We start from the raw sequence: 15,600 nt of genomic DNA, 5'->3' as shown, positions 1-15,600 counted from the left end.
ATCTGCAAATTGTGCTTCTGTTACCTATTGACATCTGTGACTCAGTGGCAGAGCTGGAATGAGAACTGGCATCTGCAATCTCCTAAACCTGTCTTCCACCCCCTACTCAACACTGCAGGCCTGGGCCACTATCTCCTGCACATAGACCTACTAATCCCGATGTTTTACAGGTCATTCTCCCCAGGCTTAGTCAGTACCCTACTCTATTCTGCAAGCTGAATCTTCAAGGAAAAGGAAAGCTTCACTGCTTGTTTGTTATGTTGGAGATCATCTCAAACTGCTGCAAGGATAGCCTGAAGAACCCCCTAGGGTGTTCAATAAGTTGGTTCAACTGTCACATGTGCCTTTTTAATAGGAAATTCTCCCAGTTTCACAGACTGGAAGTTACTTGCATTCCAGGGAAGGCTGGAAGAAGGCTGACCTGAGAGAATCTCACTCATGGGACCAACTATTACTCCCCCCTTCCCCCCCCCGCCCTGCCACCCCCAAAATACATCCTTTAAACAGTGATTTTTCTGCAATGTGGATTTTGGAGTTTGAAAGAGACAAGAGGATTGCTGAAGTAAAGCTGGAAGATTGCTAAGAAAAAATAATAACGAGGATTGGCAACTCAGTTAATATATTTGAAAGTTAAGATGCAGCTACTGGAGCATTAGCTCAAGGGAGAAAAAAGAGATTCAGTGGTGGAGTCAAGAGGATATACAAAAATCTTCAGAATATCAGAATTTATGGATGCTTTCTCTCCCACCTGCTGGCACAGGGAGTAAGGAGCCATATGTAAAAGCCTCAAAAGTGATTTTAAATATTAGTAAAGATGTGTTTTGTAAAGTTTAGCTGAATTTTGGTTTATGCCTACCTGTTATTTTTATGTAAGGAGAGGTAAGTTAGTATTTTGCTTTTGCAGTTCATGCAACACGCCATTAATTCTAGCAACTCCAACTTCAGCGAGAGAGTGGGGCTGGTGCTGCAGAAAGGAATGAAATACACTGTGCTTGGAGAGGGGTGCAGGAAAGATAGTTGTGTGATTAAGGTGTTTGACTAGGATCCCAGAGCTCTAAGCCAAATCCCAGCTCTGCTACATATCCTCTGCCTGGACTAATCAATGAATTTGTATTATCTCAGTTTTCTAGTATCAAATGGAGACAATGGTTCTTCCTTTCATTCAGCCACTACCTGTTCTGTACATATGGATAATAAGTTTCTTGGTATAGGCCTCCCTCCAGCTCAACAGACTTTCAATAGGCTACACACTGGACCCCTGGAGCATTTCACCACCATTGTGCTACCTCTGATGAGGTAGCTTAATAACATCTCGGAAGCTGTGTGCAAATAATAAATTGCAAGTTGTATAATGCAAGCCCGGTTTGAACATCTAGGATTGGTGCTGCTTTGCAAGCTAGGGAGGACATCCTCCATGGCAGCATTTTGAAACATACCTCAAGTAGGTGCCAAACTTAAACACTGAAGTTGGATCTTTAATGCTGTCCTGAACTGATCTGTCATGTTTGCAGTATCGGCCATGTCACTTGCTGTAAGAGGCAGCTTGAATATTGGGCAGTCCATCTCACGGAAGAATATAAGCCCTTGTGAAACTCAGTATTTGAAAAAACCACCCTGGTCCACACAGCATAAAACAGGCTTTGGGATATTGTTTACAAGTCTGTCTTGAAAGTTGCAAGCCTGGCAAGTCTTCAAGGAAAGCCTGAAACACCAAAGCGATCTGTGTCATGCTAATTGATCTTTTCTCTGCAATTCAATCCTCTTTTTGCTTTCTCTAAAGCTTTTGTGAATGCAGTGATACACACATGGAAGGGAAACTGTGGTTTATAGGTGAATTAAACTGGTAGGAAAGCTTTATATTGCTTGTTAAAACTTTGAATAGAAATCACCAAGCCCCAGCTGTGTGGAGCTGAGCTTTGGTTTTTCTTTGTTTCTTTGTTTCCAACTGAACAAGTGTCACAGCAGATCTCATGTCAGATCTTCTTCCTCCTGACCTCAGAGATCAGATAATTCTCCCTTCCTTTCTTGTAAGACTAACCTTTGGATTTATGGGCGATTTTTTTTTTTCCCAAACAAAAGTCTGATTTATTTTTCTGTCATTACTCTCCATCCCATACCTTTTTGGTATCAGATTTTATTGGCATTTACCAAACTCATAATTTGCCTATTTTCCTTTTAAACACTTATTGATAAACATAATGTAAAGTAAAAAAATGTATTTATTTCAGAAATTAATGGGCTAGCATTGCTTTTTATTCCTTAAATAAAGTGGTACCATTTCAAAACCATAAGCAGCTGGTATCATAAGCAGTTGGTATCATAAGCAGCCCTGCAGTGATAAACAAATAAACCCTGTCAACAGACGCCACCAACCTGGTTTTAGAAGCATTCTCAAAGAAAAGAAGGTATTTAAAATGTGGGGCTCTGAATTGTCACTGTAGGTGACACAGTCCCCTCTCTGGCCAGAGAAGACAGCTGAACAACCCTTTTGAGCTCTGTGAGCAGAGTAACTTCCCTTCGAATGGAAATGCTCTGGGCACAGCAGACAATCAGCTTTGCTCCCTGGAACCATCAGGGGTGATCACTAGAAAGCAGTACAAGATGATTACTTCCTCTGTGCTGGGAAAAGTCTGCTCTAGTGTCTTTCACAGCATGCCAGTTCAGAGCTGTTATCATCAGGCAGGCTCCAATTGTGTGCCATAAAATGCATTCCATTTTTCCCACAGCTTTTACAAAAATGGGCTGAAGTACAGGACACATGTAGGTAGGGGCCTAATTTTATGCCCCTGGTTTTAAGTCCATTTGCCTCTAATAATGCTTCTTGTGCAGCCGAATTTAGCAGAAAAGTCTTGATGAATCAGGGCTGAATGTAGGTGCCTGGGGAATAAAACCAGCCTTGTCCTGTCCCAGGTACTGGGCCAATTCCTCTAGTCATGAATGACACACAGGCTGCAGGGTGGAGGTCTCTGCTGGTCCTGTGGATACAGCAGTGAAGGAGTTATATCTAACTTCCAAATTTTGGAGGAAACAGGCACTTCAAAGGTATTTTCCTAATATGGGGTATAGGAGAATGTCCTGTTTACTATGAAACAAGTCTGTTGTGCTTTGATGCTTTTCCACTGCCAGAAATAGTATTATCTAGATTACAATTTATCAAGTTTTCTGGGTATTTCATACTGATAAGGTTTTATGCAGGATCATTACATATGAGAATAGATTTAATCCTGTTTTTAGTAAGCTTTAAGGACACTGAGGGATTATTTATGTAATAAGATGCAAAGTTGCTATGGAAAATGCTATAGCAACCTAACATCTTCACAAAACCAAGCAGCCACTTGTGACAACAGTCTAAATTTACATTTATTTTAGTGTTATTTTATTGACATTCTAAGTGTCTCTTTTTGACAGCATTTTAAAATATGTTTTGCATTCATGCTAGAACAAAATTAACAGCATGTTGTTGGAATGAAGATGATGCTTATAATTCTTGGAGATAATTTCAGCATATTTCATTTTGTGTAAATAGCATTAAAATAATAGCGAAAAGAAGCTCAGGTGCATCCCATCTATTCGTAATTGAGAAAACAATGTACATTGAAAGTAATATTTTACAAGTCAGTGAAAACTAAACTGCTTTTATTTGCTTCATATTGGAATGAAAATATTTGTAAGAAAAAAATGATTTTGTTATTAGAATTTATTTCAAGTCTTATATTTTTTATTATAACTTTCTCAATTCAGGATACAGGCTATAATTTTTCATTAGGTTTCATAAAACAAGGCATCATTTCTAACATGTAAACTTACAGTTTGATAGGGGATTGCCCTATTTAAATGGGACTTTTCTAAAACATAGGATAAAAATACACATTGCCCCTTAGGAGGTTAAATAAAAAGGGAAAGAATAAACAAACACAAAATGATGAAACAGTCTGAACTCTGTCCTCTGCTCATTGCAGTTAATAATGAAACTCACATTGAATTCAATGGGAGCAGAAGCAAGCTCTGTATATTGATTTTCTCCATCCCCCTCCATTAAGAGTCCTGAAGTGAGGCTGTAACATTGTTGAAGTGGGATGTTGGCAGCAAAATCAATAAAAGACAATATTAGAACATATGCTGTTTGCAGCTTCCTCACAATCTGATATAGCTTGTATTAGCATTCTTCTCCAAATTACATTTCATGCTTTCTATAAAGTGACCTTCCTTACAGTGCCCTCTCCAATATAAAACTTCTGTGATTTTCCTTTCATATTTAGCCTTCAAGAGAATGAGCCCTATTTATAACAGTGAAGGTGGTTAATTCTGAACAGAGCACAAAGAACAGATACCTTCAAGAGTGGCTTTAGCCTAAATGTTATTTCTGACCTCCACTGAAAGATCATTTCTATTAGTGTTTAAACTGAGACCTAGATCTGATGACATTTTCTTAATCATGCTGCCCTTCATGCCCTCTTATTTTTAGAAGCCCTTCTCACCCTGGCACATCAGAGAAACTTGCAGATATTGCTTGAGGTGGAGATTAAGGTGCCTTCTTACCTGCCGTTATTTCCAAGCATTGTCAGCAATTGCCAATATGTCAGAGGAGATAATGATCAGAAAGCAGAATCTTGTCTAATGTCAGTACAAGCTTCTAAGCTCATAATTGCAGGTTTGGGGAGTGTTCTTATATCATGGGACATGCAAGGAAGGGTGGCTGAAGCTTCCAAAGCATTAAAAGCTTCCTTTTCAAAGCATGAATCTTCTACTTCCTCGTGTGTCCAGCCAACTGGTAGTCTGAGATGTGTTTTCATGCCAGGAGATAAAAACACACCCAGCAGAGATCCTGCTTGAAGCTACAGAAATCCCTAAAATACTGCCAGTTAATGATGCTGTTCTACTTTGGTGAATGAATCTTAGATTCAGAGGAGTTTTATGACATCCTGCTCTTGTTTTGGATAAAGGCCATCTCAAGAAAATAAGCTTCTTACTAATGACAAATATCCATAGTATAGCATTTTCATGACAAGTATATTGTAGGATTTGATTCATAAATTTGAAAGTCAAGCGGATTCAAAGCTGCTTGGAGGTGAGTGATATTCTTTTAGTCTTATTTGTATTTAGATTCATGACAAAGAGAAGAGAAAACAGAGAACTGTCCTCTAGGTTGTGAAATGGCAGACTGAAGAACTAGATACTGCACCATTTTATTCCAGTTCTCTGATAGTTCCAGTGTGTGAACACCAGCATACAGAAAACTGGTTTGCTTTGTTGGTGGTGGGTTTTAGTTTTGTTTTGTTTTTAAATTAGGATTTTTTTCATTGAGTTTTTTTGTTGTTTGTTTGCCTTTCAGTGAGCAAAATAGTTTGCAATCTTTTGTTTATTTATGCAGCCCTCCAAATATTCGATGCATTGCAAGTTTTATCAGGTGCAAGAATTGTGCAAGCATGTCTTTAGAACACTTGGATCCAGTGATGGTGGTCTGCTTCTACAACAGCCAAGTGCCCACCTCACATGTCAACCAGGTACCTCCCTGGAGGTACTTGGGTGGTTGCTAGTTCCTAACACCACTTCCTCCATTGCTTGTCATGTGTCAGATACAGACTATCTTCCTGCTTAAATTTGTCTGGAGACTAGTGAGCATTTTTAACAGTCAAGGAAGAACATGATAAAAAGCGGTAACTCTCCCTATGTTGTTCTGAGATAGTCATCTGTCTCATATAATGTTTTTTGAAAGATTTTGAGATGTCTGTGCTGTAAAACCTTGATCCTACAAGCTACTCCCTGCTGGTCGGAGTGTATGCACTCACGTTCTGCTCAACACCCACAGATAAAATGTCCTAAGTCGTGGCTTACTCAGAAAATCTGTTACAAGGACTATTTCACACTTATCTCTTCAAAGCTATACACTCTCTGCAAATTTCAATAAAATGTTTCTGAAAGGCCTGGAAGTACCTAACTAAGCTCTGTAGAACACTGTTATCTACAAGTTTGCAACACTTTTTTTTTTTTCAGAAGCTGAGAAAATACCTGCTAAACATGGTAAATTGTGGAAAAGCACAGAGGCCTTTATTTGCATATACTGAAAATTCTGGAAGCAGAAGAAGGGGAGAAAAGGAGGTTTGAGCTGTCAGATACAGCTCTTCTGAACACCCTTCCTATCACATAAGGGATAAATTGCTCAAAAAATTTTCTCTGAATGTAAGGGTCAAAAATTACAAGCTTCATGTCATCATTTGCTTATGCTTTCTAAGGCATAAAGGGGTAAAAATGTATTTTCATTTAAAATCCATTTTTATCCAAGGCAAAAGTAACTGAGCAAGTATTTCAGTATTATGCATGATTTTAAAAGAAAAATTAACTCAGCCCTCTAATCCACTACAAGGTCAGAGAGATAGCTGGATAAATGCTCTCCTACAATTTAAGGTGCAGTAGAATTTTTTTCAAAAGTGGTTTATCCTCACATTTATCGAAAGCACTTTACATTTATGAACAAAATTTTCCTATTATAAATCAGACCAATTCAGATCATCACAGTCATTTAAATCATTCAGATCAGCTCTTCCCTAATGAATGTGACAAATTGAGGGATTCACATGCACACTGTCAAGATTGTTTCCAAGAACCAATGGCATTTTTTTCATAAATTCTACAGATTATTTTTTTTCAAGTTCTCACAGTGGTGTTGAGCCTGCATGCAGTTCCTAGTTCAAATGCCAACAGCAGTGATGCAGTCATGTGTCTGTAAATGCCAGTGCTGACAAAGTCTGAGCAGAAATACAGGAGGCACTTTGACTCCTAAGAAGTGACCATCAGTGACCCACCTACATGGAGGTTTACCTGTATACAATAATCCTTGAGTATCCTAAGTGATTTATGTATCCCATGTACATGCATGCATACAATACCTTTGTGCAATATATGTAAGATTATGTAACATATACAAAACACTCAGCATTCATCAGCATCTCTCCTGCTATGCATAGTTCAAGTGTCTGTACCCTCAGCTGCAAAACAGCAGTAGTATAGGCAGCATTTTTCATTACTGGTGTGGGAGTCAGCCATCAGTTCCACATGGTATTTCCCCAGTAACCAGCACTTTTCTTATTTTCTTCATTCCTTCACCCTTAAGACTAAAATCTCCTCTGCTCATTTTTAGTACTACATGAATACAGTAATTTTGAAAATATTGATTAGAGGAAAAAGCCACCTCCTTGCTAGCATCTTTAAAGAAAAGTATCTGTAAAAATGTTGTAACAGTCCTTTTTCTCAATTAGGAAAAAAAAATAAAACCTCTAAAAGAGATTTATTATTTGATTGATCATGTTTAACTGAGGCAGCAGTTATTGGTAAACACAAAGTATCAGAAAATTCACCTTATCACAAACACTAAAGAGAAGTTAAGTGACTTTTTGTGAAATTTGAAAATACCTGAGAAATGCTAATATTTTTCATCAAAGTTATACTCCTACATTTTACCATGATGGCTTTCTTCCTAACCTACTTGACTAAAGTCCACCCATCAGAGATGTCTGTGCACAGCCACATCTTCGCTTTCCTGTCTCTCCTTATACATATGCCAAGTCAGCTGGTATCAGTGCATATCATGGTTGGTGGAAGAAGAAATGCAACCCAAAATGTAGAGGAAGAAAGGGCCCTTTGCTTTAAAGAGGTGACCTGCAGAAACTGGTCTCAATGGGCCAGATTAACTAGCAACTGTCAAAATATCATTTAGCAGCTGTGTAAGGTTCCTGTTCTCCAAAGAGATGCTGTCAAGTAAAATAAACCTAAAATATGCCAGGCTTTGATATTATTGTAACAATGTAGTCTCTTCCAAATTCCAAATATTCGTTTCAGTAATGTGATGTGACATCTTTGTAGGAAAAGTCCAAAATGCTTAATGCTGCAATTTACCTGGGACAGATCTGGGTAACAGGGGACTAGAGAATGTACTGCAAAATAAGTATGAGTGGGGGAAGAGAGAAACATCTGGCCTTGTCAGGCAAGTGGGAATTAAAAATGAGCAAGTAGATGGACTCATGCATTTAGAACTGGAGATGAACTGAACAGAACTAGTGCAAAGGTAAAAGATAGGAGGTTACAAATAGAGGGATAGGAAGATTGGCTTAAAGTGGGAAATTGATCTTGCATCTTTGCAGCCCTTTGGAGAAAGTTGGATCACTGTTCAAGTGGGTTTTCTGCAGGCACAAGGTCCAGATCGATTATCCCAAACTGATCACTGGAGTCAGTGATGACTTGTAAGACTGTAGCAAGTAATCTACATCTTTATTCCTTGGACTGGTGAAACAGCTAGATTATGTGGTCTTTCAGTGTTTTTAATTCAAACTCAGTTTGTGAGAGCATGATTAAAAAGGAAGAACTAATACTGATCCACAGTCTAGAAAGTTCAAAAGCCACTATTCCAGAAACTTAAACCAGAGGTTTTCAGTTAATGATCTCTCTAGGCCTTTAAATAAAATGTGAGATATCACGGGACTCATCATAACGCCACAGAGTTGGCAGCACTGCTCTCTAGGGCATTCTTAGTCCCCTGCAGAGCCAACATTTGCCTACGACTTCTTGTTATTAGTCCCAGCTGGATAATAATAGGTCCTCCCTTTCCCTGCACCATCTCTGGTATTTGCAAAGAGATGTGCTTCATTACACAAGAAATAATAAGCCTTTATAAATTGTTGGTGAGCCACAGGTGTAGTAAACCTAGGATATTGCTGATGTCTGCTAAGCAGGGAGAAATTTTGTAAACTGATAAAAATCTCTTGTCAGAGAAACACTTTCATGTCTCAAATTTGAAGAGGTCTGTCCTGAATGGGATGGATAAAATTGTGATTAATAGACTCATGGAATTGTATCATGGCTTGGAAGGGGCCTTAAATATCATCTAGTTCCAACCTGGCCTTGAACACTGCCATGGATGGGGCATCCACAGCTTCTCTGGACAACCTGTGCCAGGGCCTCAATACCATCAACAATAAGGAATTTCTTTCTAATATCTAATCTAGACCTGCTCTCAGTTTGGAGCTATTTTTCCTTGTCCACTCACTACATGCCCTTGTAAATAGTCATACTCCAGCTTTGTTAGAGGCTTACTTAATTATATCTATCTTTCTTTCTTTCTTTCTTTCTTTCTTTCTTTCTTTCTTTCTTTCTTTCTTTCTTTCTTTCTTTCTTTCTTTCTTTCTTTTTCTTTCCTTTTTTTTTTTTTTTTTTTTGAATCCTTCCATTTACTAATTGTTTGCCACCAAGTTTTATGTGAAAAGGAAGCCTGAAAATAATTCCCATGATTATTCAATTTGAACATCTGGTACCATCATGAATGTAGCTGGTATAATGAGCTTCTCTGCATTGAACATAGGCTGCATGGTAAGGAAAGGACTTTGAAGCAACTGCACCTGAATTAAACAGGTTTTGCAAAAGAGTAAATCTCCCTCCCAGTGTGTATGGCCTAACTCCCACTAACATTAATGACAATAAACCCTTCTCATATAGGATAATTAGTGCCCTCAGAGTTTAAATTTGCAGGTACCAAGACATTCAAATGAAATGTGCTTAGCATTTGAAAATAATGTGGAAATCTCCTCATTGTTTGGTTGCATTATGTCTGAAGGGGGAAGGAAAAAAAAACCTGTTTGCAGCTAGGTTAGCTTGTAATTGCTCCCAATTATTTATTTTTATACCATGCAAATTCTGTTTCTAGAGTTTATTGATGATACTTAGCTAACTGTTTTCAAGCTGTAAGCAAAGTGTGTTTTTTAAAAAAAACTCCATTGACAGTCTGTTTTTGCAGGAATGAGGGAGAACTATGAAACAGGTATTTGTTAAGGATTGCATTTATAGGAAGAAGGTTGCTTTTAACTGCTAATATTTCTATGCACTTGTCATTGACATCTGAGCACTATACTGGTTATCAAGTATTTGGTAAATTTCCATAAAGAAAAGCAAGTGTCCTCTGGGAACTCAAGACAATGGATCAAGACCACTTTAGATATTAGATGACTCGGGATCCTGATAATGTGAAGTGGGTTCAAGAAGATGCCTCACAGCAACCAAAGTGTACTTATCAAGTGTTCCACTTTCAGAAAGCTTCTTGGAGATTACAGAGAGAAGGGTCATCTGTGACACTTGGTGCTGGAGATGTTGGTTATCATCTGTCAAGTTGCTCAATGTGTCCCTTCACCTCAGAGGCCATACAGCTTGCCATCTGCAATGAGGGCTGTGCCTTCCTTCCCACCACCTTGCACAACTCCAAACCTGACCTTCCCACACATCTCAAAGTGTGGGGCTACTGACTGACACACATTGAGTGCCATTGAGTGGCGGGACCCTTAGACTCTAGCACAAAATTAAATTTTTAGTGGGCTGGAGCACTAAGCACAGCCTTAGAGGGTGAAAATGAATGAGGGTCCAGTGGTCCTATCTAGTTATAGACTTACAGAATGGTTTAGACTGGAAAGGACCTTAATAATTCTCTAGCTACAATTTCCCTGCCATGAGCAGGGATGCCACCCACTCTATCTCCTAAGACCATCCAAACTGTACTTCTGCAAAGACTATCTTCCTTACTAGTGACAAATGCCATTATTGTAGAATTTTGCCCTGTTTTCTACAGCATCAAAATACAGTTCATGTCCTTCCAGATCCTCCAGAAACATTTTCCCTTGCTGATTTTCCTCCACTTGTACTGCTTCACAGTTCACCTATTTGAAAAACAAGCAGGCTAGCTAGAGGCCAGGGATAACTTTTATTGTTTGTATTTATACAAACAATAAATATTGTTTGTATTTATACAAAGTTGTGAACTTTGTGTCCTTATTTTTCTCCACTCACATTTGTTCAGTCCCTCAAGCTGAAACTCTTTGAAGAAATAGCTGCGTCTTGCAAGATGGCTTTTGTGATGTTGAAAATGCTCTGCAATGGGAGTGATGAAACAAATTACGTTAATATACATTGTTTTGAGATGTTTTGATGTTTCTCTTTTTGCTGTTATCAAAAGGAGCATTATATCATTTAAAATCTTGTTTTCAAGTCAGGAAATCAGAATAATGGCATTAGTAGAACTCAGATGGCAGGAAGGTTTGGGAGTAGGCTCTTTCTCTGTTTTCATCTGCCTCACTATATCAATATATCAGCCACAGTTCAAAAACACTGAAAAATTCTGCTGATTAGACCAAAAGTCTGGACAAATGTCACAGAAGTTCTCAGTTTTATGATCTATTTCTGTACAAGTATAGAAGAATCTACAGGAAATATAAACTATGGAAGAAGTTCTGCTAGGAGGACATACGGTAAATCTTTACTCTGAATTTACAGGCAGGTTTTCCGTTACTTTTTTTAGTGTTTGTCATTTGTTTTTCAGATACTACTTTCAGATTTCTTCAGGCTGTTGAGATAACCTACTCTTAGCTTTTCAACTCTGTGTGTCCTCAGTATGCAAATTAGTGGACTCTCATTAACATTAAGTGTAATGTTATTAGGGCATCATCAAATGAGACATCCACAGTGCAGATCTGCATTAGTAGAAATGGTAGAAAATACTGAATTCTCCCTAAAGTCCTCAGTAAATAAACACATTCAGAGATGTGGGGTGTTAGCTTTATATACTGGCCACTATGACATGATGTGGGTCATAAAAGACTACAATTGCCCCATATCACCTGTGAAGACTTACTCTGCTTTGGCTCCCGTGGGCGTTGATATGTATTAGGTTAAATGCAGACACTGAGTACCAGGTGAAAGTGAAAACTACAGATCAGTGCTAGTCAGGAAGAACACATTCTCCTAACTATTCAAGGTAGATGCCCTAGAAAAATAAAGTTAATTGCTTGTTTCTTCTGGGACATCCATCAGTGACTATGTCCTTAAATTTCAGTGGATTTCTAATCAGCCAGTCATTTCTTGTATTGAGGAGGATGTCTTTTTGATTTGGATCTACTGTGGATCCACTAAATGGAGCCTATCTTGCTGCTGAGCCTGTTGCCAAATTGAATATAGCACTTCTACCTCAGCACAAAGAAATCACACTAACCTCTTGGAAGTCTTTGAAATATCAGTGCAAAGATTCCCCCACGTATGTATGTCTAATCTTCCTTCAGCTGCTTCTCTGAGGCTGGCAGGTATCATTTTGCATCCCTCAGTGAAAATGCTGTAAAGAGAATATTGAGCTGTTTTCCAGCTGTGTTTGTTTAGGTAAGAATATTTTCTTCTACTTGCAGCACAGACAGATATTTGGGATTGTTGTCAGTTTTCTTTTGATATAGATTCCTTGTATATAGTTCTTCTGTAAATGCTTTCAGCGTTCATTGTCTTCTTATCCAAAGATGTTTTTTAGTGTGCCTCAGAGAGGGATTTTGTAGATGAGTATCTGAACTACCAAATGTAAAATTGCTTGAGATGAGATGAACAAATTTTTTTCAACTACAACTGCATTCATCAGCTTTGTCAGTGAACTCTTAGCAAAAAAAATTATGCACAATTTGAAAAAATTACATTTTAAAATGCTGATTCTATTTCCTCAAAAATTCTCCTCTATTTTTAATTTAATATTCAGTGAAGTGCCTTTGTCTACATCCTATATAATAAATCATATATCATTATATATAATTGTTGTGAATGAAATATAATTTAAAATAAATTCTAGGATTTTTATAGAATAGATATTTTGCTTGGAATCAAAAGAGACATTGATATGAATTCAGAGTTATTTTAATCTTGGTGCACTAAAATATAAATATCTTCAAATTATAGTTATGTTGGGTCAAGAAAAAGAATGTGTCTGATTTTGTTTAGAACAGTTACCCAGTGTTGAATGAGCTGGACACCCTGAGGTCTGTCAGATGTCTTCCTTTTGTCTTATTCTCCTTTTCCGTGAACTGTTCTGTCCTTACATGTTAGGGACCAACTATTTTTAGCTTTAAATTAAATAGTTAAGTATATAACATATAGTTAATGTCATATCATTTATGGACTCTTATCTATAATTAATTCATTTAAAAGCTTGTGGCCATTTAATACTCTGTTACACTCTGTTGCTATAGGTGTTGCATCTTCCTTATTTAAGAACATATTTCTGCCTTGGACTCAGTTGTTATTTGTTCTGCTATGAGTGGTTAGGATGATCACCTAGGTGTATAATAATGTTGATAAAGCACTGTACACCTGAGGGAATCCTTCCTATCAGAAACGTATCTCTCCTCTATTCTTATTCTCTCACTTTAGGTGGTTTGGGATGTTTTCATTTTGTCTTAAAATAGATTGCAACATCTTCCAGACACAGCCTTTGTCTTCTGGTGTGCAGGAAAGAACAGAGCACCAACCTTGGATGGAACTTCTTGATAGCACTGTAATGTAATTATTGCTATACAGGTTTTAATATTATATATTATATATAATTTTTAAAGTAATGACATAATAGCATTCAGAGCTACAACTTTGTTTTTGAACAATAAAAACCTGCATTGCATTCCTGTAGGGTAAATGGACAGTTACCTTCATTGCTCCTATGTATTGTGACTTGTTCCATTTGGATTAGTTATTTTTAAAACTCTAATAGGTTCATCACATACAGGTTACTTGCTTTTGTGAGATATTCTGTCTCTTTTTATTTCTCTCATTTTGCTGACCCTGTAGCAGGCATCTCTTGGTGTCTGTAGCCCCTCCTTAATACCCTGAACTCACCTAGATGTACAGAAAGAAAAATAAATTCTCCGATTAGGCTGTAGTGAGGCACAGAATATAGTCAAGCAGCCTTTCCAGGTAAGGCAGTCTGAACCTCAGCCTGATCTGGGTCAGAACCCATGTTTCAGCAGGGGAATACACAGGCCTCACACCCCCACTTGTACAGCAGCTCTCTCAAGTTTTTTGAGAGCTGGAATAGACAATGAGCAGCTGATGAACTACTGCTCCCAAGCCACTGTAGAAACTTGAGTACATCCCTGATGGTCTCTGTTCTTGTTCTCAGGGATGTGAAGGCTAGGCACTTTCTGGCTAGAGTTTAGTGTTGCATTAAAAAACCCCCAAAAGGTATAAATTTTGTGAGAGTCTAATTGCTAGAAGTAAGAGAGTACAAATGACAGAGAGACTTTTCACCAGGGGCTTAGTGATAAGACAAAGGGAAACAGTTACAAACTGAAAGATAGGTTTAGATTGGACATAAGGAAGAAATACTTTAGGATGAGGGTAGTGAGACAATTGCACAAGTTGTACTAAATAATGTTTATAGGTCCATTCCAACACAAAATATTTAATTTTGACTTGAGATTTTTTTGGACCAATGTTTCTGTTTGCTTGGCCTCTTTTTTTTTTTTTTTTAATCCTTTCTTTTGTTATAGCTTGTTGACTCTTACAAAAATAAAAACTAAAAGCAGTATTTCATCCTCTTATTTGCCCATTGGACTCATCAGTGCAATTTCTTGAGGGTAAATTTTGTCATGGAAGGATGATTACATGGTTTTCAGAACAATTTAATTTGATGTAACAATACTGTAACTCTTGCTAAATCTTGCAGAGAGGTTCTGTAAAATACCCAAATTAAGCATAGTGGCCAATCTGTGTCTATATTTGAATAGTAGCTGACTGTACTTTATTTTGAATAATGCATTTGTACTACTTTAAAATTAGTAAAAATTATCTGAGATGAAGGTAGATTTGTCCTACCAAAGATAAAACATTTTTATTGCTAATGAAATATTGTGACATTCTACCTAATTATTGGTATAATTTCATAAATGTGCTGAATCATGTTATCATGGGGAACAGGGGACTCTTTATCTGTGGAAGGTCTAGTCAAGAGGTGCCTGGTATTAAATGGAGTTAATATGCAATTTCATATCATTTGGAGTTTAACCATACTGCTGTTGTAGGTGGGCAAAAAGGAATTCTGTGATACCAAGCCTGAAATCATTTAATCAGGAATGTAAATCAGTTATGTGGTTCAGTTACCAAATGTTGATAGAACTGGCTATAGTAGATTGTTGTTTTTTAATTACAGCTGCTCTGTAATGTTGTTGTGTTACCAGGTTCCAAGAAAGGAAATAGCATGGTATGGCAGTTTGCTATGCCAAATGACCACTGCTCCTGCCAAATATAAATACTACCAGGAGTGGGTTCTTCTAAAAGATATTAGCCACATCCTTAATTAATGAATGCCACCTTTCCCTATATGTATTTATGTTTGGATAATTTATTTAAATAATGTCCCTACTACATGCTTTATAGCCTTCTGCCTTTTGCTACACAAATTTTAGCTTATATTGCAGACTGTGCAAGTCATTTGGCAAATGTAATTTCCATCCCTGCATACTAATCGATTTCTTCACAAACACCTGCTATCAGTTATGATAATAAAAATGCCATTCTAAATTGAAAGGGGGCCAAATGGAGCTTCCTAAGGAAATGACTTAAGTGTCTTTCAATGCCTTTAATGTAGTAATGTTCTTGTAGTGCCAACATTTTTTTCGGCATTTGCATTTTATATAATTTTTTTCTATTACATCATTTTTCTGTCTAAATGGTTCCTCATAACTGTTGCTGTGAAGTAGTTCATAGCAAGGCTGGAGAGAAATTTCTGTGTTTCCTCTCTCATGGGACTAAATCCAGCAACTTTAC

General features: G+C 37.5%; 1 protein-coding gene across 10 annotated transcripts in view; it reads left to right on the top strand.

Annotated features, from left to right (window-relative positions):
• ENOX1 (ecto-NOX disulfide-thiol exchanger 1) overlaps positions 1-15,600 on the top strand; it is a 370,196-nt gene that overhangs the window by 311,365 nt on the left and 43,231 nt on the right. The window lies entirely within an intron of this gene.

This window comes from Zosterops lateralis (assembly GCF_965231275.1).
Source record: "Zosterops lateralis genome assembly, chromosome: 2".
Lineage (NCBI taxonomy): Eukaryota > Metazoa > Chordata > Aves > Passeriformes > Zosteropidae > Zosterops > Zosterops lateralis.
This window is presented reverse-complemented; position numbering and strand designations above follow the sequence as displayed.